At 32.8% G+C, this 27,273-nt stretch overlaps 1 protein-coding gene and 2 long non-coding RNA genes across 3 annotated transcripts in view; 2 read left to right on the top strand and 1 right to left on the bottom strand.

The window, feature by feature from the left end:
* Positions 1-27,273, bottom strand: part of alpha-Man-IIb (alpha-Mannosidase class II b) — a 194,819-nt gene that overhangs the window by 158,940 nt on the left and 8,606 nt on the right. The gene's annotated exons all lie outside the window — the stretch shown is intronic.
* Positions 2,996-5,545, top strand: LOC147909144 (uncharacterized). The gene is made up of 2 exons (XR_015545802.1): positions 2,996-5,182; positions 5,474-5,545. It is a non-coding gene; the product is annotated as an uncharacterized LOC147909144 (long non-coding RNA).
* On the top strand, positions 20,791-24,072 carry LOC147909145 (uncharacterized). Its single transcript, XR_015545798.1, has 2 exons — positions 20,791-23,013; positions 23,075-24,072. It is a non-coding gene; the product is annotated as an uncharacterized LOC147909145 (long non-coding RNA).

Below are 27,273 nucleotides of genomic sequence, written 5' to 3' on the forward strand. Positions count from 1 at the left end.
TGTTACCATTTTCATATTTGTTTCGTAATTATCTTTTATAAAATTGATGAAAGATTTGATTCATCAGATTACCGTGGCGTGTATTTCGTCCGATTCCCATCTGGGTACTCCTCGACTATCATGTCATTCTTGTTTAACGTTAGTTAAACAATAAGGATGATAAGACATCCGGGGAGCACCCAGGAATCCGAACATGCCCCTGAATAGCCATGATAAAAAAAGAAAGCAATATCATGTTACATGTATTATGATACATGCATTCAGAACTAGTGATAAAACATATATGTACAAAACAACTCTTCACAAAGTTAATAAAACTGATGAATGTATGTTTTGTAAAAAAGCATGTAGGTAAGTATTTCAATGAATAACAAAAATTAGAAGAATTATTAGATAACTCGATCTCTATATGCTTTAATTAATTGGTAACAAATGATAAAAATTGCTATATTGTTATTTTGTAATCAAATATCATCTCTGAATAAAAGGCGCCAAAAGTTTACGGATTACAATGATAAAGGAAGAACGCGAATGTGGCAGACAGCGCATTGGTCTATCATGCCAGTTCGATCTCAGTATAGGAACCAAAATATTTACCAAAAATTAATTTTTTTTTAAATGGGAGGCCAGCTTCATAGAGGTTAAATTTTCACTTGATGCTCCAAGATAAATGCATGAAACATTTTCGATTCCGCTAAATATTGGAATCTTTGAGTAACCTAACGTATGTTTACGTATCCAGAGTTGAATAATTCGGCGCTATACTAGCTGAGTTATAGTCGGATATCCAGCTTGTACACGCAATGCTCGACGACCGCGAAAAAAGGTCGCGGCACCGCGCCTCGCGGAAAAATGTGAGCTACTTGGCATGTCGTTCGAGTAACGTTACAGTGGTTATCTCTGAGTACGGTTCTTTGTTCACGTAACGCAATGGGATGCATTATTTTCAACGGCGTGGTACATCGGCTGACTGCACTTTCAGGTCGACCGTTCGATGACAAGTTGACGACTTTCAAGATTTTAGCAAATAATGCACAAAAAGAAAGTAATAAAACTAAAACTTGACATGGAATTATATTATAAAAACAAACAGAAACTGTGAATAAGAAAATTATTAATAAATTGTATGGAGCATTTCGAGGGGCATTTAATCCTAAAACACGAATTTAAAGTGCACATTTTACTATATATTTAAAAGAATAAATTAAAAAATATTAATTTAGTTAAACATAAATGTTAATTTATATCTCGCGAAACATTGAAAATATAAAACAAAAGATCGCCGAAAAATCGCCGATTTCGAAAAAGATTTTTCATAAAAATCGTAACCTTCAACTTTAGATGATTAACATTTTGTTAAAAATTATTATTTTAAAAAAGCTACGATTAAATGATGGCGACATCATTTAAGATAAAAATTATTTGTTTTAAATTCTTGTAAATGGAGTTTTTGTCGTAAAGAATGGAAGGCTTTTTTCAATCTTCGCGATAAGTCAGTTTTAACTTATTTTTTAAAAATGTATAGTAAAATGTAAACTCCAAATTCGTGACACGAAACAATAATAAATAATTTATTAAGACCGTATAATATAAATACACAACAAGAAAAAAATTTTAATTCTAAATTTTTAATTTTTAATTTTTAATTTAAATTTTAAATAATTTTAAAACTTCAAATTTTAGTATTAGGTTAAATATTCCATATAATTTATTAACAATGTAATTACATGCCAAAGTCAGCTCTATTTTTTGACCCGTCACCCTGGTGTCCTGATGTCCTAAAAATCTTAACAGGGAATGTAGGGATAGTGTTTGTAACATCGAGAATGCTCGATACAGTTTGCAGAATCTTAACTCGGTGCATGGCCAGTCTTACGATCTTCCGCGGATATACTATGTACGTATACAATATATGCAGTCGGTAAATACAATTCTGGGCGTTTCCACCTCTTACTCTAGAGAGCGACTCGAGGCCGACACGACCGCAGGCCCTTTTCTCACGATCCCGTCTCGCAAGGCGAAAGCCTTTATGGAACGGTTGCGCAAGCGAGAACGAACGCGCAACAAACGTCGAGTCACAAACGAACCAACCGCTCGCGCTGTACCAAAGCGCGATAGTTACGAAAGGCATCGTAAACTATATTACATCCCCGGAGCATTCAATATGGAATTACAGAAATTATGGGTAAATTGTCTGATATTCATTTTGGCGTGGCGCTAAGCTCGCCGTGTCGAAACGAAGTCAGAATACAAAGTCGAACAAACCGCTTCAAGGTACATCGCGAGAGAGAGAGGGAGAGGGAGAGAGAGAGAGAGAGAGAGAGACTGCAAACTATGTTACGACATTCCGAGGATACTTCGAATTTTGCATCAAGTGGATTATGTCGGTTTTGTATTTCCATTTCCGGTGAAATAAACAGCGAGACGTATCCTTAGCAACTTAGCAACTTAGCAACTTATCAATTTACTATTACTAAACTTGATTTAACTTTCTTATGCGGTTCTCTCCATATTATAATTTGAAAATATGTTTGTAGTTGAATAAATTATATATTTTTATGTATTCATATAAAGAATAAATAAAATCATTTGTTAAAAATAAAAATCAAATAACTAAAAGTGTCAATAAAATTCATTTCTCTTCAAAATATTATTTAAAATTTTTATTTCAAATATGAAACTTTTTATTTTATATCACACTTTTTAATTTAATATCTATTAAATGGATTTCATATTAATTCCACACTGTGAACGTAAAGAACTTCTGGTCTTTGTTTTTTTTTTCCTTTTTTTTCCTATCCATTATTGTACGCTCATATCCATTTCTTCATTCAGTTAAAGATTTCTCCAAATAATATTCTTGATATATGTTCTTCGACAAGTACAAAGATCTCCAACAAATTATTTATTTCCAACAAGTTATTTTTCTCATTTTTCTCTCGTTACTTCATCATTATGCTGGCGAGCGAACATAAATTATATTAAAAGACGTCACGCCCTATCGCAACTTGGCTCACAGTCTGATTATGAAAGTTTTCAAGCAAATTAATCGCTCCTGCTCGCGCATACCTTCTCTGTCTTCGCGTTTGCGATCTGGTATCCATGTCGCAGACACGTACGACGACGATGTTAACAGTGAGAGACGAATCAGGTCATGGGACCGTATGTGGAAATCGCAGCTTTGCTAAATTCGAACTGAAGTAAAATAGCTCGAATACCACGTAATTATAAATAGAATTATAGCGCGGATAATAATCTGATAATACATATTCCACGTAGTTTGCGCTCTCTCGAATTAATTTCATTTCAATGAAATAAAACGTTCGTGGTTCTCTTATGAATGCCCATAGCGCTGTATGCAGGATCAGAATTGTGAGAAATTGTGAAACTGCTATCTACAATAATTTCTCTACTCATTGATTTTAGAAGAAACTACTCGAAACTACTCGAAACGGAATACATTGTAAGTGTAATTGCGTACATAACTGCAAACAATAGCTAATAAAAGTTCTGTATATTGTGTTACAACGCTTGATTGTGCTGACTATATTCGCACGTTTTTATCAGAGAAATTTTTCTACCTTGGTGCACGGAAAAATAATTGTATCCCTTTACATGCTTAAACTATACATGTGAAAAATAATTAAAAGTCCAAACTATCCAAAATAAACACTCTTTCTCGGCCGTAAACATCAAAACAACCGGAAACGAAGTAGCGAACGAGTACAATAACTGCTTTTGTTCTACTCCGCTTTGTTCCTTACTACAATTACTAAGTTACACAGTTACTCTTTCACACCACCGCCGCGTATATAGACAAAAGAAGTTGCTTTTTAATTAATGAGAAACCAAAACAACAGCGAACAACAGCTTGTTGTGCCGGCAGGTGAGTTCGAATCGCGAAGACGAAAAGTGATCAAAGGACGACACGAATGGAAAGCAAAAGTAATTAGTATGCTAATTAAAGACTGCATCGTCGTCTCTCAATCGCAACAAAGATCAATTAAGTAAAAGCTAAACTGATGTCCAACATGGACAAATGTCTTCGTACTCTAGCTTTCTTTTTCTAACTCTTTCAGTGTAGCTTTATATCTTTAATATTTTCATCGTATTAAATTCTCTTTGAATTCCATTGAATTTTGCAATCTAATCAATATCGTGTTACATACCGGCGTGTAACTTTGGTTTTATTAAATTCTATTAAACATTGATGATAGTTGAACACTGATAGTTTTATGTATTAGCCCAATTATTTACTTTGTGCATTAATTTTACTGAAAGTTGAATTTATTGATAATAATAATTTACAAATTATATTATAATTATCGCCTACACGTAGGATAATGATGGAAAAAAGTCGAAATGTTATAGAAGCCTATGTATAAGAGAAGAAATATAGAAGATTTTCGCGACACAGGTGTCTCGCAATTCACAGAATCCATTCAGTCCTGTAAAATGCTAATGCGTTTCGGGAATGCATTCTCTCTCGCGATAGAGAAATCTCGTAACGGAGCGGACAAAACTAGTGCGAGAGTGAAAAGGGTGTAAAATAGATGCTACATCGTCGAAAAGAAAGGTGAAAGTATAGGGAAAAAGGGTGAAGCAACTAGAGAAAGGAGGAAATCACCGAATGGAGAGAAAAAAGGGAAAACGTGATACATGAGTCGCAGTTGTCTCGCTACATCGAAACCGGCCGACGTGCCGGTCTGCAAAACTCCAAGATTGCAAATATATCACTTAGCGATAGTCTATACTCTATTTTAACAAGCTTTAAAAATCTAATTATAAAAGTACTTGCTATCTCTCTGAAATTAGAGAGCAAAGATATAAGAGATTTTATTTGAAACTTTATTACGCTCCAACGCGATATATTACGATCTATTATATTATTAAACAAAAGGTAGTATAAAAGAAGGGCAAAGAGCCAATAACGTATAAAAGAATTATAATTTAGATAAGCAAAACTAATACAAAACAATTAAAATAAAATAAAATAAAACAAACGTTTCAACTCCAATCGAGTCATTTTCAATGCAATCTAATAATATAAATATCGTTCTAAATTAAAAATTCGTACATAATCTTACAATATTCTTACAATTCCTTAACAAAAAATTTCTTCTTTCTGTGTAATACGCTAAAAATGACTCACAGCGTATTACACAGAAAGAAGAAATTTTTTGTTAAGGAATTGTAAGAATATCGTAAGATTATGTACGAATTTTTAATTTCGACGATATTTATATTATTGCAAGATTGCATTAAAAATGACTCGATTGGAGTTGAAACGTTTTATTTCATTTTATTTTAATTGTTTTGTATTAGTTTTGCTTATCTAAATTATAATTCTTTTATAATTTATACGTTATTGGCTCTTTGCCCTTCTTTTATACTACCTTTTGTTTATTAGTACAGAGCCTTTTTTATTACTTTTAATATTATATTATTATTAAATTATTTGTATTAGAGAAAGTTAAACTGAAAGTTGAAATGTAAAATTATACCGATATATACACGAGGAAAAAAAATTCCTATGTGAAATCTGCCGAAAGAATAAATTTCATCAGTTACAACTTCGTCATAATTTGAATTCAAACAAGAATAATAACAAACCTTATACAAAAAAGTATCTCTATTTCTTTCTTGAAAATTCAAATATCTCATTTCTGCTGGCCAATTTAATTAACAGAAACCATTAACTCATTCTTAGTTTCTATTATACAGTTTAGAAGTCAGCACCACGCCTTTTTTTCCCCCCTCTGTCCTTCTCGTTTTCCGTCTCTGCTCATTTTTTCCTTTCAACTATACCCTTTTTACGACGTATTTACTTCGAAAATAATGAGCGGGTTGTACAACGGGCGTACAAGTACGTCGGAAGCCGGTGCTCGTTATTCTGTCGTTATTTCTTTCTGACGTACCTTGCCTAGGGCTTTCCTCTTTCTATTCTTTTCAGATCGATTTACGTAAAGACACGTGAATCGCATACGTCAGCATAAAAATACAAATGAACTTGCACAGAACAGAAAAATTGCACGTAGGAAAGAAAGGATCGAGAAGACACATTTCCCGTTCCTCTTTCGTCTGTATAATGTAAGAACTATATATAGCATAAGAACCATTTTTCATTCGTCTGCCTTTGTACAGATTTATGATTGGTTTAACTTAAAATTCTAGCAGAAAATAAAAAGATTTCATGCACGACTAAGCAAATTGGCTACCAATGCGTTATATCGTGTACAAAATGTGCATTGAATTCCCAAAGAAATATATTAATTTATATTATATTCTACATTTGTTATTAAAATAAATTAAACGGAAATGTAAAAAACAATACTGTAATAAAATAAAATAAAATAAAATAAAATATTAATAAAATGTTAATAAAATATTAAAATATTAATTATGTTCCTCGCATAATTTGCGAAAATAAACTACAAAAAGCTTATCGTACAAATTCAAATAACGTTAAAATATCTCGTGGAAGATAATCTACCTTGATATATAATTATATTCTCTAGATTTAATTCATGAAGCGCGAATCAGGAATGGAGAAAATTTAAATTTCAGTACCGCCGCGAAATTTACATCGTTCATTATCACTCCTCATCGACCCTGGAACAATAAAGATATTAAATTTGATATCGCGCGTCGCGACAGCCGATTAATCGGGAAGAAAATTCCGAGTACGGGGTAAGAACTGCGATAATTAAATGCGCGATTCCCGAATCAGCGAACGATCAGGCGACGTCGATAACCGATGGGGGAGCACAATGGCCGCGTTTCCGGTTCCGGAACGCATTAAGCTTGTTATCGCGCTCAGCCAGCTCGATCCGCTCGAATCTACCCGTCATTGTGCATCGATGAGAAACCCCGCACGCATCGTTCACGAGAGTAGACGTCGATTATTTCCAGAAAAGGGAACTTCGCCAGATATTCCAGCGGTGAATAGAGATACATCGCTGAACATTATCTATTTCTAGAGTAAAATTAAATTTCTTCCTCGCAAAGATAAATGTAGAAAGAATATTTGAGATTTGTCAAACGCAAGTTACTATCCATAATTAGAAGTTACAATCTATTAATGTTACCAAGCGACGAAGTTACACTCAGTAACAATCCCATCACCCTTTAAAAGGAAAGTTACGTCCCCTAATCCTCGTGTTTCGATTTCTCTCTCCTTCGACTCTTTCCGGGGCGTCACCACAGAAAGAAAACAGCACCGTCGAGATAATCCAGAACGATAGAGCAAACGTCGACTTTGTCATCCTCTTTGGAGTTGGACTGGTCTATAAACGAGCTTGGCATCGCCTTCTTTGGGGATCGAAGGAGAGTCAACGAGAATGAAGATAACGAGAATCGAGGTTCCTTCGAGGGTGAAAGAGATGCTCGGCGACTCGCTTGATTCCTCCCTTAGGAACCCTTCGAGCAGGAACGATTATTCGGAGGACAGGACAGGTATAGGCACCAATCTGAGCGACAAAATCCTCTTTGGCCTAGCCAACGGAGCTCAAATGGCGTTCATTGATCATATCAGGTAGAAATTATTTAGTTTTTATAAGCGTGTTATTGAAAAAATTAGAGATTATATATCTCTTAAAGATTAATCTTTAATTTCCTCTAAAGTCAATTTAGAGAAAATTTATATTTATTCTTATCAGACAAGTATGACATAAATGCTAAGTTTAAATAAAATTATTTCTACACAGCGAAAACTCACTTTCTTATCATTAATTTTCTCCATCTTATTCCTCTAATTTTACTGAAATATACAGAGTTAGATATTGAAATGGTAATGTTATGTCAATCTAAAATAATTTCCTTTTTTGCGAAGAAAATGAGCGAAATTTTGTTGAAAAATAACAAAGAAGAATTTTGGGAATATTTGAAATTTTAAAATTATCTCAGAAATTGGGGCGTTGAAAGAGACTTTCATAGCAGAAGAAGCGTCTTCTCCGAAAAGTCTTTTAGAGAAATATCTTTCGAGCATCTGCCAAGGAAGAGTCCATTTTAGGAATAGCTACGAGGGTTGTGAAATCCGGCGATTGTTGCCAAGGTGGATACCGACCGAAAAGAGCACGATGGTTTCTCGAGTGGCCGACGAGTAGGATGAAAAGGAAGAATCGAGAAGAAAAGGGGAAAAGGAGAGATGCTGGAAAGAAATGAAAGAGGGCGGAATGGAGAAAGGAAAGGAAGAGGAAACGAGACAGAAAGAGAAAGGGAAGAGAAAGAGGAAACGATAGTCGGTCGCGGGGGTGGAAGGTTCGCATTAAAATTCAAATATCACAGCCGAGGAAGAGCCCTCACTTTGAGGTCCGTAGAGCACAGTGGGCCAATATGAATACATTACAACGTGTTTGCATCCAACCCCGGACCGGTAATGCCTTCTATTAGAATCATGCCGCCGCATTTTAATACGGCGAGAGAAGGGCAAAGGGAGAACGATGCGAGCAAGTTGTTCGGAAACGAAGATATTCGTACAATCAACAACTAACTCGCGTGCCTAGTATGATCGTAAATATGTAATTTAAAGGATAGAGGAAATAATCCATCAGCGATTAATAACAGCGGTGATGTAATCTTTAATAGCATTATTACAGCTTGGTACAGACTAGCTCAACAGAGTTTTCGTAATAAATCTCAATTGAGTGAAGTCAATAGATACCTGATATTTGTCAATCCGGATACATCATAAATGTACGTTTCTAGGGCCAATCCTTTTCTCGATATATCTTTTACTTAAATAAATATAATTTAAATATATAATTATAATATACAATATATACACATATATATGTAATAAATTATATATTAAATTAAAACTAATTGCATACCTAGCCTAGTTTAGGTAATATTTCATCGATTGTTGTCCTGAATTGGAGCAACTAAATGAAAATTGCAGCAACTAAATTGAAAATTCACCGCATTCGGAATACGATATTGCGATAAAATTTTCTATTAATATACATGAGTAATAACAAAGATGATAAAGCGAATATTCTCGAAAGAGGAAGAAACATCACCTTGCTACTTACGTAAACAAAAACGAGCATGTCATGATTCCGTTTGCAATCTAAATTTACGATTATTTGTCGATGATTCCTAACAAGTAATCAGCGACATAACTTCCTCTAGAGCAGCAATTAACCAACGCAATCATAAGGACGACGTTGATGCTATGTTGTCGCTATATATTAACAAGATAATAAATACATAGTAGTACCCAAAATTGATATTTCAATGGGATATTGCTCAGCCAAAAGTTTTATTATATCTATCCAGTTCCGTTTATGTTTTTAATTGACTTGGCGAGAATGCAATCAGCTACGTTCATAGCATGACTAACTCATACTATTCGCTTGCTTCGAAATGCAACAGAAGCATACCGTGCGATGTACAATATTTATCAATGAGAGATACGTGCTTCGGATTTGACAAAAATCTGCTGAAAATCGAATTAGTTATCAGCTGAGAATATTTATAGCTCTTGTTCAAATGATTTATAGCTCTTGTTCAATTGATTATTCAATTTCGTGAAATCCCATGAAAAGTATTTTCAAATATTTAAATAAACCAATTATAATTACATATTAATCTTTTAGGTTTCTATATATTAATCTTTATATATTAATCTTTATTAGGTTTTATTTTTACGATATTAAAAATTAATCTTTCCATCTATATATTTACTTCCTTTTACAGAAATACCACTTTCTTCCTTTAAAAAGATTCTATCTTTAAAAAAAAGATTCCAGAATTGATAGATTTCTACTTACATCCTACTATTGAAATTAGATACAAAAAAACTTTCTGAATTTGCAAAAGTCGTTATTTATTGTCGAATTATGTTGACGCTAAGACTATCGACATCTATTATGAACAATCTTAACCATTTAATGGGATGATTATATCATTCATGTGACATGTTTGATTAGTTTATAATTTTAATAAATTGATAATTAATCTATCTTGTTTCTCCAACAAGTCCATTTATTTACGAATTATATACGTTTATCGACTCACATAACGATAACGACGTTTATAATTTATGAAGAACACAATACGCGGCTACTTCGCCGTAAATTAATAATCATTCCAAGGAGTACTTTGGCGATGTTTACCGGTGTTCGACTTCCGAGAAAGGAAATGCTTCATGGAAACTTCGATACGATTGTTGAATCATTTATCAATGCACACAACCTTAATTTCCATATTTTATAAGACTTGTAGTAATTTTGTTCTTGATAAACGAGTATCAATTTCTTATGGAATGATGACATTAAAGTTAAATAAAAGGCTTTGTTTTAAATTAAAATAGCAAATGTAATTAACATGTTCGTGTACTGCTTGAACTATATCTAAAAAAAAAGGTAATTTTATATTTCACATTATAATTATTAGATATTATTATTTCAAAAATTCTATATTAACTTTATATCATTAGAAAACACGAGAAGAGTAAAGTAATTATCCAATTATTTTAATTTTGAATATGTATGTATATACAGAATATCTCTAAAATTCATTAAAATATCATAGTGAGAAAATTCCTGAAAAAGTATTAAAAAGTATTTACAACGTGCCATTCGACAATAAAAACTCAATAAAAACTTCTAAAACATAAAAGTTAAAAATTGACAAATTATAAATTACGATGAAATCGTTTATAATTTCGTCGTTTCATAATTTTTTAAATAAACATTATAAACTGACTAATTATAGATTACAGTTAAATAGCTGTTTCGTAATCGCAATTTATAATTGGTTCCTAACTTAAAACCACTGTTCAAAATGACAAATGACAAATATTATACTTTAGCATTATTAAAAAATTATATACATTGCAACTTACTTTTTCAAGAATTTTCTTACTGTGGTATTTTGATTGAATTTCGGGACACCTATAATATTCTAAATGAAAATCATATGTACTATATGTACAATCATTTCTTGTACTTTGTATCTTCTAATAGATTACAAAAAATAAAATAATAATTTACACAAAATTAATGCTGTAATCGCGTTCCATGTTCACATCCAAAACAAACGAAAAATATTTCTTAATCGTCGGTAAGAAAAATGATATACCTAAAAATAGAGTTGTCTGGAAATTTCCACGTGACAATGCGTGCTCTCATTCTCTCGACGGAGCCTACCTATTATTCTCCTACTACGTTGTTTTAACGGTAAAACGAGCAGCTCGTCATATTAATTATACTCAAAACGTGCACCAGCCGAGGTCATTTGTTAACCCTGCAGACTCATCTGATATGAAATCGCGACACCAACCATGAGAGAACGTATGGAACGGACAGAGAGGAAGGAATGAGAGAACAGAAGTACTGGGCTTATCTTCCTCGCACGTATGTCGTATTATTTTCGCAAACCGCACAAAATTAGAAGAAAAGTTAATTTTGCCAGGAACAGGGTCACGGAATTAAAAGATCCACTTGGCCTACGTAATCTTGCTCGGTATTGCGAGGTATGTAACTGAATCGGACACTCTCATTGCCTAACGAAAGTTGCGAATAATATCGAAAAGTTTGCAGAAACTTTGGAAATAATCATTCGAGCGTCTCATGTTTTCATATGCACAATAATATACGACATTCTCCAAAATTTAAATTACATCTCTCGTGTTCTTTAAAAGAAATTAAACTATTTGTGCTTAGATATATAATATATTACAAACACATCGTAAAACATACGTATTGGAAATTTATGTAATAAACTAAAAATAATAAATATAAAGATAAACTATAATTTTATATATATTTAAAATTATATATATATAATTTACATATATAAATATAAATCATATAAATTTATATATTACACTAAAGTATATACTGGAAAGAAATATCTCTATTATAATATACATGTGATAGAGAAAGTTATGCTAGAATTATAAATTATACACTATAATGCATCGTAGATCAAGATCGTCTGAAACAAAAGAGACAAAAGTAGATCGTTGTTCCCTTTGTAATGATAATTAAGCATTATAAAGTGATATATTGTACATGTATTAAATGTCCATTATGATACATTTTCTTTTTAGACTTTCATGTAGTGAAACTTTCAAGAAAGAGACTATCGCGTGGTTTCTGTACTTATTCTCCCGTCTTATTTTTCTCGATTTCGGAAATAGTATACGTTGCGCGCGAGCTATACAATAAATCAGAAGCCACGAAACAAAAGTGCGAGCCAGCAGCCGTGTACGATTGCCACGAGCAAGGAGTCATTGCCACCGCCCGCCCATCGCGGGCTCCTTCTTTCCCAGATTGCCGCTATTCGTCTAGCCTTCTAACAGAACTATAAATCCACGACGTAAATGGAGGGTTTCGATAGTACGTTCAGGGGTAAATAGATTCGTCGTGATGAAAATCCGCGCGTCGCGAACTTCTCTGTATAAATGACTATCCGAAGCAGTAAAACGCGCGCTTGGATCACAGCGAGGATGAAGGATCAACGAAATAAAATATCTACTCGAAGAATATTTTAGTACCCCTCTTACGTTACGACAGTTTACCGTCTTGTACATACGTGACTACAAGATTCGCTGACTACAAGAAAAGACGAGTGACAAATGAGAGAGTCGATAAGCACATCTTGGAACATCTTTTGTAAAATTCTGTTAAATTTTCTATCATAAAAGAATAAAATATAATAAAAGATGTAGAGTTGATGAAAAAATAACGATAATTCTCTTTGATAAATAATGCGGAATAATGTTACGTATTTATAGCGATGTAGGAAACCGCGTTCACTATTCACGTAAGTATAAGAGATATAATACTGCAAAAATTTCAGGAATCTGGGCCAAACCACATTATCGTTGTAATACATCATATTATGAGAGGTAGATATAATAATAATATGTGCGGAACGTACAGAGAGATCTCTCTTATCCAATATATTTACCTTACGATGCAAATTGCATATTAAACGTCTGACAGTAACGCGATATATCGCCGGGAACGCGATATATAGCTGATGTAAAGCACGAGTCCGCGGAAGTACCTTTCCGCGTTTTCCGTATTTTTGACAGTCTCTCCATTCTTTATTTCGCCTTTCCATCGCCACTTCCTCTTCCACCGTATACGTCCGCTGTAATTACGAGCAAACGCGAGAAAGATTGCAGCGTCATCGCGATTAAATCTTGCTTCTTTTACCGATTCTTTTCTCTCCCTCGTCGCGTCAATATATACAGCGGTACGAACCGCACGGCGAGTCCACAAAACGTAAAAGTACTGCTCCGGCGAAAACGTTTTTGCGAAATTATTATTGCGGGACAAAATTGGACCGCGGTTTAATCCGTATTAGTTCGCCGTCGCAAATTCCGGCTCTATTTTTAAATTAAATCTACACGAGATTTTTTTCTAGGCACATTTAGAGGTATAATTTTAGTCTACGCGAAATATCACGGCGACGAGTGCAATTTCGGTCTTCAATCCAATTTTGAATTACAGATAAAACTTATGTACACGGAGAGAACAATAATCGTTGAAATATCTTAAAATTTAACTAAATGCAGATTTGAAAATAACTTTGTTGGACCAAAGTAATTACGTGGAAATCATAAGTGCGATGAGCAACGCTGCAAAAAGTTTTGACATTGTAGCAACTAGTTTGTCCGTTCTATTATACATATTTATTTTGACAGTTGAACAAAATTATGTTTAGATCTGTATCTAGTTAAATTGTTTAATGCTTCGGCAAAACCATCCTTTTCCTAGTAGTTGAAATCTAAGAAAGAAATAATGCATACAATTTAATTTCAGTCATGAAAGACTTTTGTGGCTCATTGACTGTATTCTTAGACGTTAAAGTCTAAGAAATACAATATAATGCATCGTAGATCGTCCGAAACAAAAGAGACAAAAGTAGATCGTTGTTCCCTTTGTAATGATAATTAAGCATTATAAAGTGATATCACGCGCATCGTTCGCGCACCATTGAATTTCTTTCTTGACGAAATAAATCGTTACCGAGAAGGCGCGACTGGTAAACTGATTTTCTCGCCTTTTTCAGCGATGTATCGTGAGAAGTTTCCCCTTCCGCCAAGAAGCGAGAGATTTCTCGCTGAAAGTTTTGCACCGTGCGTTTTTCCCTTTCCTCTTTTTTTATCCCGCCGTGCCGCGAGGGAAAGGTATGCCCTAATAAGTCGTACATGCGACTCTAAGAAACGCTCGGATCGCGTCTCACGATAAAGAAGCGCGTCCGACACAGACGAGCACCATTGAAAGGGAAAGAGACTACCGGCGAAAGATCCATAAATGGCGCACGGCGTCTACACAGTCAGGTCATTGTCTCCATTAAACCACCTAAAGAGGTGTTATGCGTTGTTACGTCACACTGGCATTGTGCAGAATTATTAATGCCTATTTAGCGAGAAGTAGAATACCAAAAAATAAACTGCCTGGGAGTCCAAACATATGTCTACTAATTTTACAATTATGCGCAGTAGACATGACATAGTAGTTGCTAGAAATATGCTAGAAGCATATCCTGTAGTAGTATGTAAATCTACGATAAATGAACAGTTTGTATAATTTCGATACCATATTCAGTCAAATAAGTTTCTTTCTTTCGAAGTCATTGACTTTCAAAACACAGAACACTTTTATTTAATTTTTCATTGAGATATTCGCGAAAAATTATAAATTTAAATCGACGACAGAATTAGAGATCATATCATTTATACAGGAATTAACACGTTAATTAAATATCGGCTAATGCAACTGATAAAGCTGCAAAAAAATTTGTACGGGAAGAATAATTTTGCTGAAGTATCTAAAAATTTAGCTCGATACAGATCTGAAAAAGATTTTATTTGAATCATCAAAATAATTATGTAAGTCGCTCAAACTGGTTACCTAGAATATTAAAACTTTTTATGAAGAATTATTATGAACACGCTTAAGAATTCTCTACATTATCATTTTAATGATCCAAAAAAATTATTTTCAGATTTGTATCTAGGTATAAAATTTTTTATAATATTTCAAAATTGTTCTCTCTCTGTACGCATACAATTTATGTATAATATATCTTTTTCTAATCTTAGGAATTTTTCTTGATTACAAAAGAGGAATGTAGTTTACAAAGCAGCAACATTAACTCCTTTATGCATCTATCGTTAACCTTGCTGTTTTGTAAATTACACTTTTATATTCACATTATGCTTTTATAATCGAGAAAATTCCTAAGATTAGAGAGAGAGAGAGAGAGAGAGAGAGAGACCTTAGAAGATAATCCTATAGATTAAAAAAAATGGAATGGATCGGTCCTATCTGAGGGGGAAAAAATGGACATTCGAATACTTTCGGCAAGCCCTATCATGGCTTAAGGTACTACTTTGAAACTTCAGATCACCGTGTGGTTCGATAAGCCCAGGGCACAAACGAATACAAGTTTCTGAATCCCTTATAAAACTTGCTACCCGCTACGAGGATTCACGACTAAACAAAGCCGCTTTTGCAGTATGCCTCGTCCGATATACGACAGACCGTGTCACAGCCATGCATAAAATCATGGGATACACGAACGTGACGCAGAATAAATCCATGGTGTTATATTACGCTTCTGGTAACTGCAATGTATAGACCGCATAAAACATCACGAAAAACAAAATCATACAATGCCGGCTAAATATATTTCTTTGTGAGATCGCGAAATTCTATGATATAATTCGTTGTAATATTATTTGTTATATAATGATTTGCGGATTTTTTTTCAGAAACTATTTTTGATCGAGAGATCAATCTCTCGATCTCAAAAATAATAGTGATTAAAAGGACACATATCGCGCACTGTCTCTTTTTCTCCTTAATGAAATTTCTTTGACGAATGACGAATATTAAACGGCGTGAGAAATTCCAATCATTCCTTAAATGTGCGCGGAAACAGCTCAATAAAAAGCAATTTCCCACGCCAACGCGGAAACGTGCGTCGGCGTCCGTCACATCGCGATGCATCGGCCAGCTCGAACGCCGGAAAATCGATCAACGTTTTTTTTTTTTATATCAAAATAAACGTATATCTACATACTCGTATTAAAATAGCTATTGGTGCGATTTTTGCTGATGGCGTAGCATGCTGTTATTTTAAATCTCCTTTGTGAAAAAAATTACGGTATCTAGCTTTGATCATAACGTTATACAGTGAGAAAAGCTAAAATTAAGTTTCGCGAATCCAATTAATATATCGAAACCTGATTTTATATCTATTTAATCGAACATGATACGTCGCCTGTAGCACACGCATAACATTTAACAGCGTCTAGCTTTGAACGCTGTTGAAAACATTCAAATATATTTATTTAAAAAAAAAAGAGAGACTACGAAAACAGGCTTTGTAACATTAATTACAACTGCGATTCAAATCAAATGTCGCGAATGTGTTCCCATCGCGCGTAGATTGCAAATGAAAACGAAGCTAAATGTCACATCAATGATTTTCAAATAAAACATTTTCTCACGCCTGACTTTTTTTTTGTGTTTTTTGCGCTTAATATCGTTTCAGTTTCGTATTATTTTGAGATATCAGGAACTTATATTTTTATCCAAAATAAATAGCAATTCTCTCTCTCTCTCTCTCTCTCTCGATTTGTGGCGAAAAATTCACCATGGCCGTGGTCAAAGCGAGACAAGCTCACTGCGGGCTGCAACGGTTGACTTCCTGCGTTCGATTCACGCCTCACGGGCAAACGCATGTCGCGTATGAATTTGCATGCGTACACACACGTACGCGACGGCGGGCGGTGCACGGGTACGCGAGGGAGAATAAATGTATTTACTCAAGGGCACGGGGTACATGGACTCTCGCGAGTACATAGAGCACGATAGAGGGAAACGAGACAGAAACGCGGGTGACGGGGATGAGAGGGAACGAGAGACAGGGCGAACGAGCATAGGCCGAAGGCCGAGGAGTGCCATCCGATATATTGCATTACAGGGCGTCTATCGATTCACTGGAAGCTATCAGCTTTCGTTGCTAGGCGATATCTCGATGATATCTGCGCGAAAGCGAGACAGAGAGAAAGAGGATGAGAGAGAAAACTCTTTCTGCACATCTTTCTCTCCGGTACATCTTTTTCTCCGTCCTTCGAAAGCAAGCACGAAATGCAGTACTGTATCCGGGGATTTCGAGCGATTTTTACCTTTCGTGAAAGTCGACTAATCTACCGAGAAAAAAAGGTACCATTCAACGCTAGAATGTGAATCATTATTTGTATACAAAATAGTTATATTAAAACTAGCTCCTACTCTTTTTAAACGGTAGACAACATTTGAACGCTTTGTTGAAATGTTTTATTTAAATAAACTAAAACAATTCTAATAATGTCGTTTTAATAGAAACTTTAATGACAAAAATTTAGTAAATAATATTTAGTAAAATATCGGGAAATCTAAAACTACTGCGATATGTTCAATTCAGTATACCTGTATATTTCTTGTTTTTAGCGTTCTGTGCGTACAGCTAAATTGCTAAATATTTATTCCATATTTCTATATTAAGAAAATAAATATCGTACTAATTCGGTGTCAAAGAAATCTGAAATGAAAAGTTGGAAAAATGTAATCACGTCTAATTCTTCCTTGTCGTTTTCCGATATGATAGAACTGCATAGGAATTTCAGTATCGCGGATCAGATCATAAGTCGATTTAATGCCGCATCTAACGTAGCCATGAATCATATGTAAAGATATAAACGTTTGCTATAACGAGCGTAGAAACATTAATCTGCCAGGTTCCTGGTGATATACGCGTTGGCCAGGTATTTTCGAACAAAATCGATAGTTGTACGAACGTACAATTCGTGTCACGCTTCGAAAACAGAAAATCTTGTGCATTTGTGATTAGTGGCTTGTGATAAACGTGATAAACGATTACGAATATAACAGACATAATAGAATTGTATTAAATTTTTATTATTATTAATGTAATTCTCCAAATATTATTCGCGTTATTTAAAAGTTATGTGTTGTACATTATCGGACATTATGTTATAGAAAAGCCAAGGAACAAACCGCTGAAAGCATTGCGGTGTACAGATTTGGAGCAATGTTGGGCATTACTTAAGAGAATTGTGTATTACAATAAGCGGTATGAAGTTGTGCATTACTGGGCATTGTAGAAACATTTCTAAGGCATTAATGGGCAAAAAATTACTGGGCGTTACTTGGGCATTGGTGAACACAAATTTGGTCAGCGGTTTATCTTTTGAAAAAAGCGAACATATAAATATACAGTAAAAACAATTATGCTGAAGTATCTAAGAACTTATTTTTAGATACAGATCTAAAAATAATTTTGTTGAGCTATCAAAATAATTGTTACAGAACGTTCAAACTGGTTACTAGACTGTCAAAACTTTTTGCAACATTCACTCATTATACTTCAATTTCCTTCATCAAATTAAGATAAAAATTATTTTTAGATCCATATCTTAACTTAAATTTTTACTTTGAATAAAAATCATCTTATACACAAATAAATCTTTTTCCTTAACTCTGAAATAAAATTCTCTACAAAACGATATCTCTAAAATTTAAAAATAATATGAGTTACATATTCGCGGGATTATTTTCAAATAAGTCTAAAGTATACTGTTAAATTACTATATAAAAATAATTATTTCGGTAAATTTACTTTGATATGTGGATGCGATGGATCATAGTATTTTAACGATGAGATTTGTATGACGAATCGGATTATCATATCCCAAAAAAATTGCGTAAACGCGGAGTAGAGCTGTGTTTGTATGTGCAACACACGTTATCGTACGGAAAAACTTCGATAAACATTCGTAAAATGTTCGATTCTATATGTTCCCACACGCTCGCCATTCGCAAATAAACCAACACGAACACCGTCGAATTGCAGATATAAATATATATGCAATCGTCAATTCAAATCCTTTTTAACCATCTACGTTATCGTGTTAATGCGCTTATGAAACGGCCAATTTAAGCGTACAAATTGTTAATTAGAAAAAAATTATTTTGATGAAAAAGCGACATGAAAATTGGAAAAAAACTATATATATATTTTGCGTTACAATTTTATTCCATATAAAAAAAATTTTTCTCTCTCTAAAGCAGATTATTCACTCTTAAATCTTATTGAAAATCATCCCTGTCTTTTCAAAATAAAATATTTAATAATGACAATTGTATTGAAATTCTAAAGTAAAATGTATTATTTGTTTAAAGAATAACGATTCATTATTAAAACAAAGAATAACGTTTTATTATCCGTTGTATTTCTATAATATCTCTCAAAATCCTTAACTTTTCACGTATTAATTTTTATGTATTAATATTAAAACAATCGCCATCTGTTTATTTATTAATTAGACACCCAATGGTCAGAACAACGCGGAAAAACTCTGCATCGTTTCTAAGACTCCATACAAAAACAGTCACGATATGTGACTTGGCAACTGCGAACGCGACTTGTTCATTAAATGCACTCTTATTTGTTCTTTCTCCGACTCTCTCGCTCCTTTTTGTTCGCTAGCAGAAAAGAAACAAAGGAAATAAAATGAATTAATGGTAGGCGGTACGTGGTCGCGGTCATGCGAAAGTCGAGGTCGTGAAGCCGTGTATGAATTCAATTCGACACACGAGTGTAGTGACACGTAATTATCTATTTGTGAATACACTCACTGAAGAGAATGTTTGGTTGAAAATGGACAAACCGGAAGAGCCTGATTATATCAATCAGAATTTCGATTATCTCAACTAGAATTTTAATATCCCTTAATTAATTAATAGCCCTTCGGATACCCATATATATATATGTACTTGTATGTAACCGAAGATCAGAGATTTAGGTTCCGTTCGATTCAATTCAATAACAATTCCGTTTATTAAAACAAGCAAGGCAACAAAGCTCCACGTAAGCCCTACTCCCCACTCTACAAGTTTATTTTTAATAAGTAATAGTTGAGTTTTAATAATTTGTAATAAAAATTCGATTTTCCTTAATATCCTTTATGCGAGGCGAATCCACTACATTCATATGTTTAAAATTAATTTAATTTTATTAGAAAAAGAAAAAGGAAGGAAAAGATATTCGTTCTCACATTTAGGAAGATTTCTATTTTACTGCTAATTATTTAATCGTTAAACGCTAATATAATATACATTATTATTAATGTTAATGTACGCTTTTATATTTGTTATTTTATAAGAGGGCTTCTTTGAGAAAGATCGTATGATATTCTTAGACATTCTTTAGAATAATCTGATAATAATCTAGATAATTTGTATGACACATAAAAGTATATAACGTGATCTATCTGTTGATTTAAATAAATAATAACACATATAAAAAATAAGAGCATAAAAAACCACAGCACAAGTTATAGTTTGTGATATTTAATTATTATTACATTCATTAAAACATTAAACGTTTCGGCCACAATCTGATCATCTTCAGTAATTCAATAATATTCTTAAAACGCAGAGTTACATCTAGTTGACATTAAATTCAACAGTCGAGAGTTGTAAGTAAATAAACATGTTCTTTTGTATGTGAAGATGCTTCATGCAGTAATGTTACACGGTCAATTGTCATATCAAGAAAAGTGTAGAACAAGAATTTCCTGATTCTAAATAAAATTGTATATATTAAAATCTTCTAGTCAGAATATAAAGAAAAAGAATCATTACCTGTTTTACAGCAAAAAAACCAAACGATGAATCTCGAATATTTCTTTTACACAGTTAGAATTTTGTCGTGACATTATGTGTTGTTATTTGTCCTATCATATATTTTACCACTATTTATATATCTGAGTCAAAATTTTTAGAAAGTTCTAGAATTGTTTATTAACAGAAAGAGACATCCTTTTTTAGAAGAGGAAAATAAACCTCAGGCAAACCTTCCGTGTCACTTTGCTTATTGATACCACTTGTTTGTCTTTTTATATGTATCATTTCCGAAATTCTTCTTTTCGCTAAAGATTGTTCTCTATCTAAAATTCTTATATTATCCCAATCTAATTCATGCATCTCATTCATACGGTGAGACCACAGAAATTTCGGAAGAAGGTTTTCTTATATCAGCCTTATGTTCTTTAATCCGAGTCAATTTTATACGAAGGTGTAAGAGAGGTTAAGCGATTCATCTCAGAGAATCCTGATATTTTGATTACTAGAGCGGATAAAGGGAATACCACCGTAATTATGAGTCGTGATAGCTATAAAGAAAAAATGTATGAAATTCTTAATGATCATACTACATACGATTCAATCAAAAAAGATCCCACGAAGAAAATAACTGTTGAAATTGGTAAATTATTGAAAAATTGGAAAAATAAGGGGTACATTGATTCTAATTTATATAAAAAATTGTACGTTTCGGACGGCGAACTTTCGAGATCTTACGGTTTGCCAAAAATTCACAAAGAAGGTCACCCTTTAAGATTGATTGTCAGTTGTATTAATAGTGCTTTTTATCCACTGGCGACTTTCTTAAAGGAAATCATTGACAATAATAATATAAAAAATTTCAGTTTCGTTAAAAACAGCTTTGATTTAGTAAATAAACTCAATGGAAAAGCAATTGATACAAATTTTAGTATTATATCATTTGACGTGGTCTCCATGTACACGAATATTCCGACCGAATTAGTATCAAAAAACATTGAACGCAGGTGGAATCTTATGGAGAATAAGACTTCGATTCCTTTACATGAATTTATCAAAGCAATTATGATTATAATTAATTCTACATTTTTTAGTTTTGATAATAAAATATTTAAACAGATTTTTGGCATGCCAATGGGTTCTCCTTTGTCCCCCATACTGGCGAACATTGTTTTACAAGATTTTGAACAAGAAATCATTACTAAGAATAACATTAATTTATCGTTTTATTTTCGTTATGAGGACGATATTGTATTAGCTATACACAAAGAAAAAGTTGAAGGTGTTCTAGAATTGTTTAACTCATATCACGAAAGGCTTAAATTTACTGTGGACTTTGGCGATGATAACGGCATACATTTCCTAGATGTTAAATTAATGAGACAGGAAGGAAATATCATCTTCGATATTTATAAAAAAACCTACCAATTCTGGGAGATATCTGAATTATTTTTCGAATCATCCGTTAGAACATAAAAGGGGAGTTATTATTGGGCAATTTGATAGAATTCTATTCTTATTCCATCCTATATTTCATGAAAAAAACATCTCTGAATTAATTCACACGTTTCTAAGTAATGGTTATCCTTTAAAGTTTATATTTTCTACAATAAATAATAGAATTAAAACGTTGGAAAACAGAACTAATTTAGATAAAAATCTTAAAGAAATTAATAATGAATGTGACTCTAATGTTACTTCTAAAAAATTCTTCACGTTACCATATTTGGGCAAAGTTTCGGAAAAATTTAAAAAACTTTCACATATGTACGGTTTTAATATAGCTTATAAACCAATGAATAAATTGAATACATTTATTAAGACAGGAAAGGATGCTTTGCCTAAGGATGACCAATGCGGAGTAGTTTATAAAATTAATTGCTTAAACTGTGAATCTTCTTATGTTGGCCAAACCAAAAGGAAATTAAAAACTCGGATTAAAGAACATAAGGCTGATATAAGAAAACCTTCTTCCGAAATTTCTGTGGTCTCACGTCACCGTATGAATGAGATGCATGAATTAGATTGGGATAATATAAGAATTTTAGATAGAGAACAATCTTTAGCGAAAAGAAGAATTTCGGAAATGATACATATAAAAAGACAAACAAGTGGTATCAATAAGCAAAGTGATACGGAAGGTTTGCCTGAGGTTTATTTTCCTCTTCTAAAAAAGGATGTTTCTTTCTGTTAATAAACAATTCTAGAACTTTCTAAAAATTTTGACTCAGATATATAAATAGTGGTAAAATATATGATAGGACAAATAACAACACATAATGTCACGACAAAATTCTAACTGTGTAAAAGAAATATTCGAGATTCATCGTTTGGTTTTTTTGCTGTAAAACAGGTAATGATTCTTTTTCTTTATATTCTGACTAGAAGATTTTAATATATACAATTTTATTTAGAATCAGGAAATTCTTGTTCTACACTTTTCTTGATATGACAATTGACCGTGTAACATTACTGCATGAAGCATCTTCACATACAAAAGAACATGTTTATTTAATTACAACTCTCGACTGTTGAATTTAATGTCAACTAGATGTAACTCTGCGTTTTAAGAATATTATTGAATTACTGAAGATGGCCAGATTGTGGCCGAAACGTTTAATGTTTTAATGAATGTAATAATAATTAAATATCACAAACTATAACTTGTGCTGTGGTTTTTTATGCTCTTATTTTTTATATGTGTTAATATTAGAACCACGTTAGTTTCAAAATATTTTTTAAATAAATAATGTTTAAATAAAGAGAAACTAAATATACCCTCCTATAAAAGAGAAAAGGAATTTTCGGTTTTGAAATAAAGATAAAATAGGAACGAAATATTAACCTAATAAGATAAAAATAAGGTATAAATCGTATATCTACAATAAAGAATGAGATTTTATCGGAATGTAACACCAGAACATTTTTTTTGTTAAATCTACTAGAATTTCCAATTGATTTAATTAATATTTTTTTGTTTGTCCATTTGCAACCAAACCATTTTTTCAAGATGTTGATTATTAAGAAAAGAATGAGTCTGCTATTTAGATAAAGAAAGTTACGCAATCCTCACTTCATTATCGATTCCAGCGAAGTGGAATTGTAAATTCTACTTTTTTATTTTAAAAAAATTGTATAATTTTGTTCCGCGATAAAGACGAAACTTGTTCAACAACAGGTTTCGCTACATGCTAATGCCATCATAAGTTTACAATGAATAATAATGTGCGACAGGTCATAAATTACTGCCGGAAATACCGACAGACGATTTTAACGTTCAAGGTTCGCGATATCGTAAAAAATTTATACTACGGAATATTCCAGACGCTGCACCATATAAACGGTGTAAAACGAACGTTTGATTCGGAGAATAGCATCTCGCGAAACGAGTGTGAGCACGATCATAAAATTATCAATTCGCCTCGTCACTTTCGAATGAGAGTTTCGAGGTTTCAAACACACATAATTTAACGGCAAAACGTGAAGCCTTTCTCCGTCCATCGCTCTATGTCTCTCTTTCTTTCTCTCTCTCTCTCTCTCTCTCTCTCTCTCTCTCTCTCTCTCTCTCTCTCTCCCAAACACGGCCTACATACATGTCACGCCAGTTTTAGTTTCCATCGGCGCATAACCGCGTATGATCCTCACTAATTGGATGAATGGTTAATACACCGTAAACTTTTGCCACGCTTCGTTTCCTCCCTTCCCCGTCAATCTATTATGTACTCTCTATTATGTTTCTCCTTCTTGCCTCCCTATTCGTTCCCATCCTATTTTTTTCGTTTTCTACAGCCATCTATCCGTCAATGGCTCTCTTTTCGTCTGTTCATCTCCTTTTCCGCCCACCAATTTCCGAAACCAGTTTCTAAATAAACGCATGTATATGCGTCATATGTCAGAAGCCATGTATAACGGATTCAAAACATCACGGTACCGAAGAAACCTCATTTTCTCGAGACCTCATTTTGAAAGAGTTAAATTCGTTATAAGAAAAGTAATATTTGAAATATTTGAAAAATTTTTGTAAGAAATAAGAGAAAACATATTTAAAAATTCTGAATTTTTCCTCTTCTTGTGTGCAAATTAACAACTTTGCATTATAATTTAAATATGTATAATTTTTATATTCAATTTTTATTATTTTATTAATAATGACAATCCAACAACTAAATAATAAATAATGACAAGTTTCTTATATTTAAACTACTACTATTTTCTAATATTCAATAAATCATAAATACAAACATATAAATCAGCGCCAACAGTTATCGTCAAAGTATTATTGTTTCGTGATAATTGATTTATTATTGCTTCGTGCGAATCGTAAATCTTTTATCGCTAATTAAGCACAACTATCGTACATAAAACACATAACATTATCAAAATTCGGGAAAAATATGCTGTTTGTGAATTCATGATGCAAATATTTTCAGAGGATCCCACCTGTCGGGGTGAGATAACTCAGCCGCGAAGAAACAGATAGTACTCGAATGTCATACTGGATTCCGACACGTCTACGTAACAGCGTGCGAGATATGTGCCGGAAACAAGTATCGACAGAATATATGTAGGTGCATCGTCCGAATATGCAGCGAAATATGTGACAGTATGGAAACTTTCATAAGGAGAATAGAGAGAAACTCGAGGAATTCGTCGAATATAGAGATGGCGTATCGGAAGTCGCATGCTTGTTGAACATTGAATGAGAAGTGAAGCGTACTTTCAATTCGATCGCAGACCCTTCTCTTTCATAATTGAACATTTTCGTTCATTAAGTACTTTTGCAATTAATTCTTAAATTAAGATTCGATTAAATTCGAATCAACTCGAAATTAAATGAAGATGTCGCCCGCGCATAACTGTCGCCTGCCCCTTTAACTTTTCAAAAGCCCTTCATTTTTAATGATCAGATGAAATTCACCGCTCGGAAATTCTGAAACGTTCTGCATAAAATAAAGATAAAGGGTACTATTGCAATGGACACGTATTTCTTATTTTCCCCAACGAAACTTAAAGCAAGCAGCATTCATGACGATGCACAAGTTGTTACGAATAAAATTCCTCGCGCTTCCAATAAAATGGAAGTATTCATGGCGAGATATTTCGCGACACGATCTTTTCGCGCACGTCGCGAAAGTTAAACTGCTGAGTCGGACGCACGAAAGAATCGGATGGTGCAGAAGCTGTATGAAAGGACAGGAAACTTGTTCCTGCTATTTCACTGGTTGGACAGGTAAAATTCCACCGGCTGCTGCTAATCACCAGTAATACCGAAATGGGACATACGAAGCTAAAAGAAGCTACGGTTTCGTTCGCCAAAAACAGATACGCGACGGCGAACCGGGAAATTAACTTTCAGTTACATCATGATCGAGCAGAAGAAAAAAAAATTGGTTATTTCTACATCACCACTTTTCTGCGATTTGTTGTACAAAGTATCTCATTTATAAATTGTCACCTCATTTATTAAATATCGTAACTTAAAAAGATCAATCTACAATACACGGAAAAAATTTAGCTGAAGTTGGAATCTAAAAATTTAACTACATAAAAAAAATGTCTGGACTCGGAAGATTTTGATTATCTGTATCAATCAGAATTCCAGTTATTTCAACTAAAGTTCTAATAGGTTTAATCAAAAAATTCTGATTCATCTATTTTTGATCAAAATTTCAATTAATTCAACAAGACATTTTTTTTCAAAAATATATAGATCTAAAAATAATTTTGTTTGGACTATCAAAATAATTATGTAAGATGCTTAAATGGTCGCTAAAATGTTAAAATTTTTCGTAGTAGCATTGTCATTAACACTTAAACGTTTTACATAATTATTTTGATGATTGAACAAAATTATTTTTAGACCTATATCTGATTAAATTTTTAGATACTTCAGCAAAATTGTTCTTTCCATGTGTAAAGCTTATTTAAATTTACTTCAATTAAAACAAAGCCTCATTCTAGTAAGAAACATTTTGTATTTATGTTAAAACAAATCCTTGTTAAAATTTTTATGTTGAATTTTTAACACATCCAATTTAACACATAATATGATTGTGTCATTTGAATATTTTTTGTGTGAAATTATAATTTAACATTTCTCAGTGTTAAAATAACACAATTTCTAGTAAGTAAACAAATAACATAAAAACAAATAGTTTTAAAACATAAATTTTAAGAAATAAGTGAATAAAATGTGTGTTGATTTAATATACAATATTATAAATGTTAATTTTAATGAAGAAATATGTTCTGTACAACTATTGTATTGTTACATATTTTACATGTAAAAAGGTACAGATATTTTGTATTATTTTCTCTTTGTAGTAAATATCTCGTAAATATTTATATATAATCTATTAAATCTATATATTGCATATGTATGTTAAATATCACAGAGGCATCGTCTAAATTAAAAATGTAAAAATAGCATTTAATTTCAGTTAAATTTAACATTATAAACGTGTCAATTTAACATAAAATTGCTTTTGAATTGTGTCAAAGTATTACGTTTCTTATGTTAATTTTTTACATAATGTTTATGTTACTTTCTAATATATTCATCTTATGCTAAATTAACTCAAAAATTTGGGCGAACCGTTTGGAACATGTGAAA

The sequence above is a fragment of the Acromyrmex echinatior genome, chromosome 7 (genome assembly GCF_024713525.1).
Source record: "Acromyrmex echinatior isolate Ae372 chromosome 7, ASM2471352v2, whole genome shotgun sequence".
Lineage (NCBI taxonomy): Eukaryota > Metazoa > Arthropoda > Insecta > Hymenoptera > Formicidae > Acromyrmex > Acromyrmex echinatior.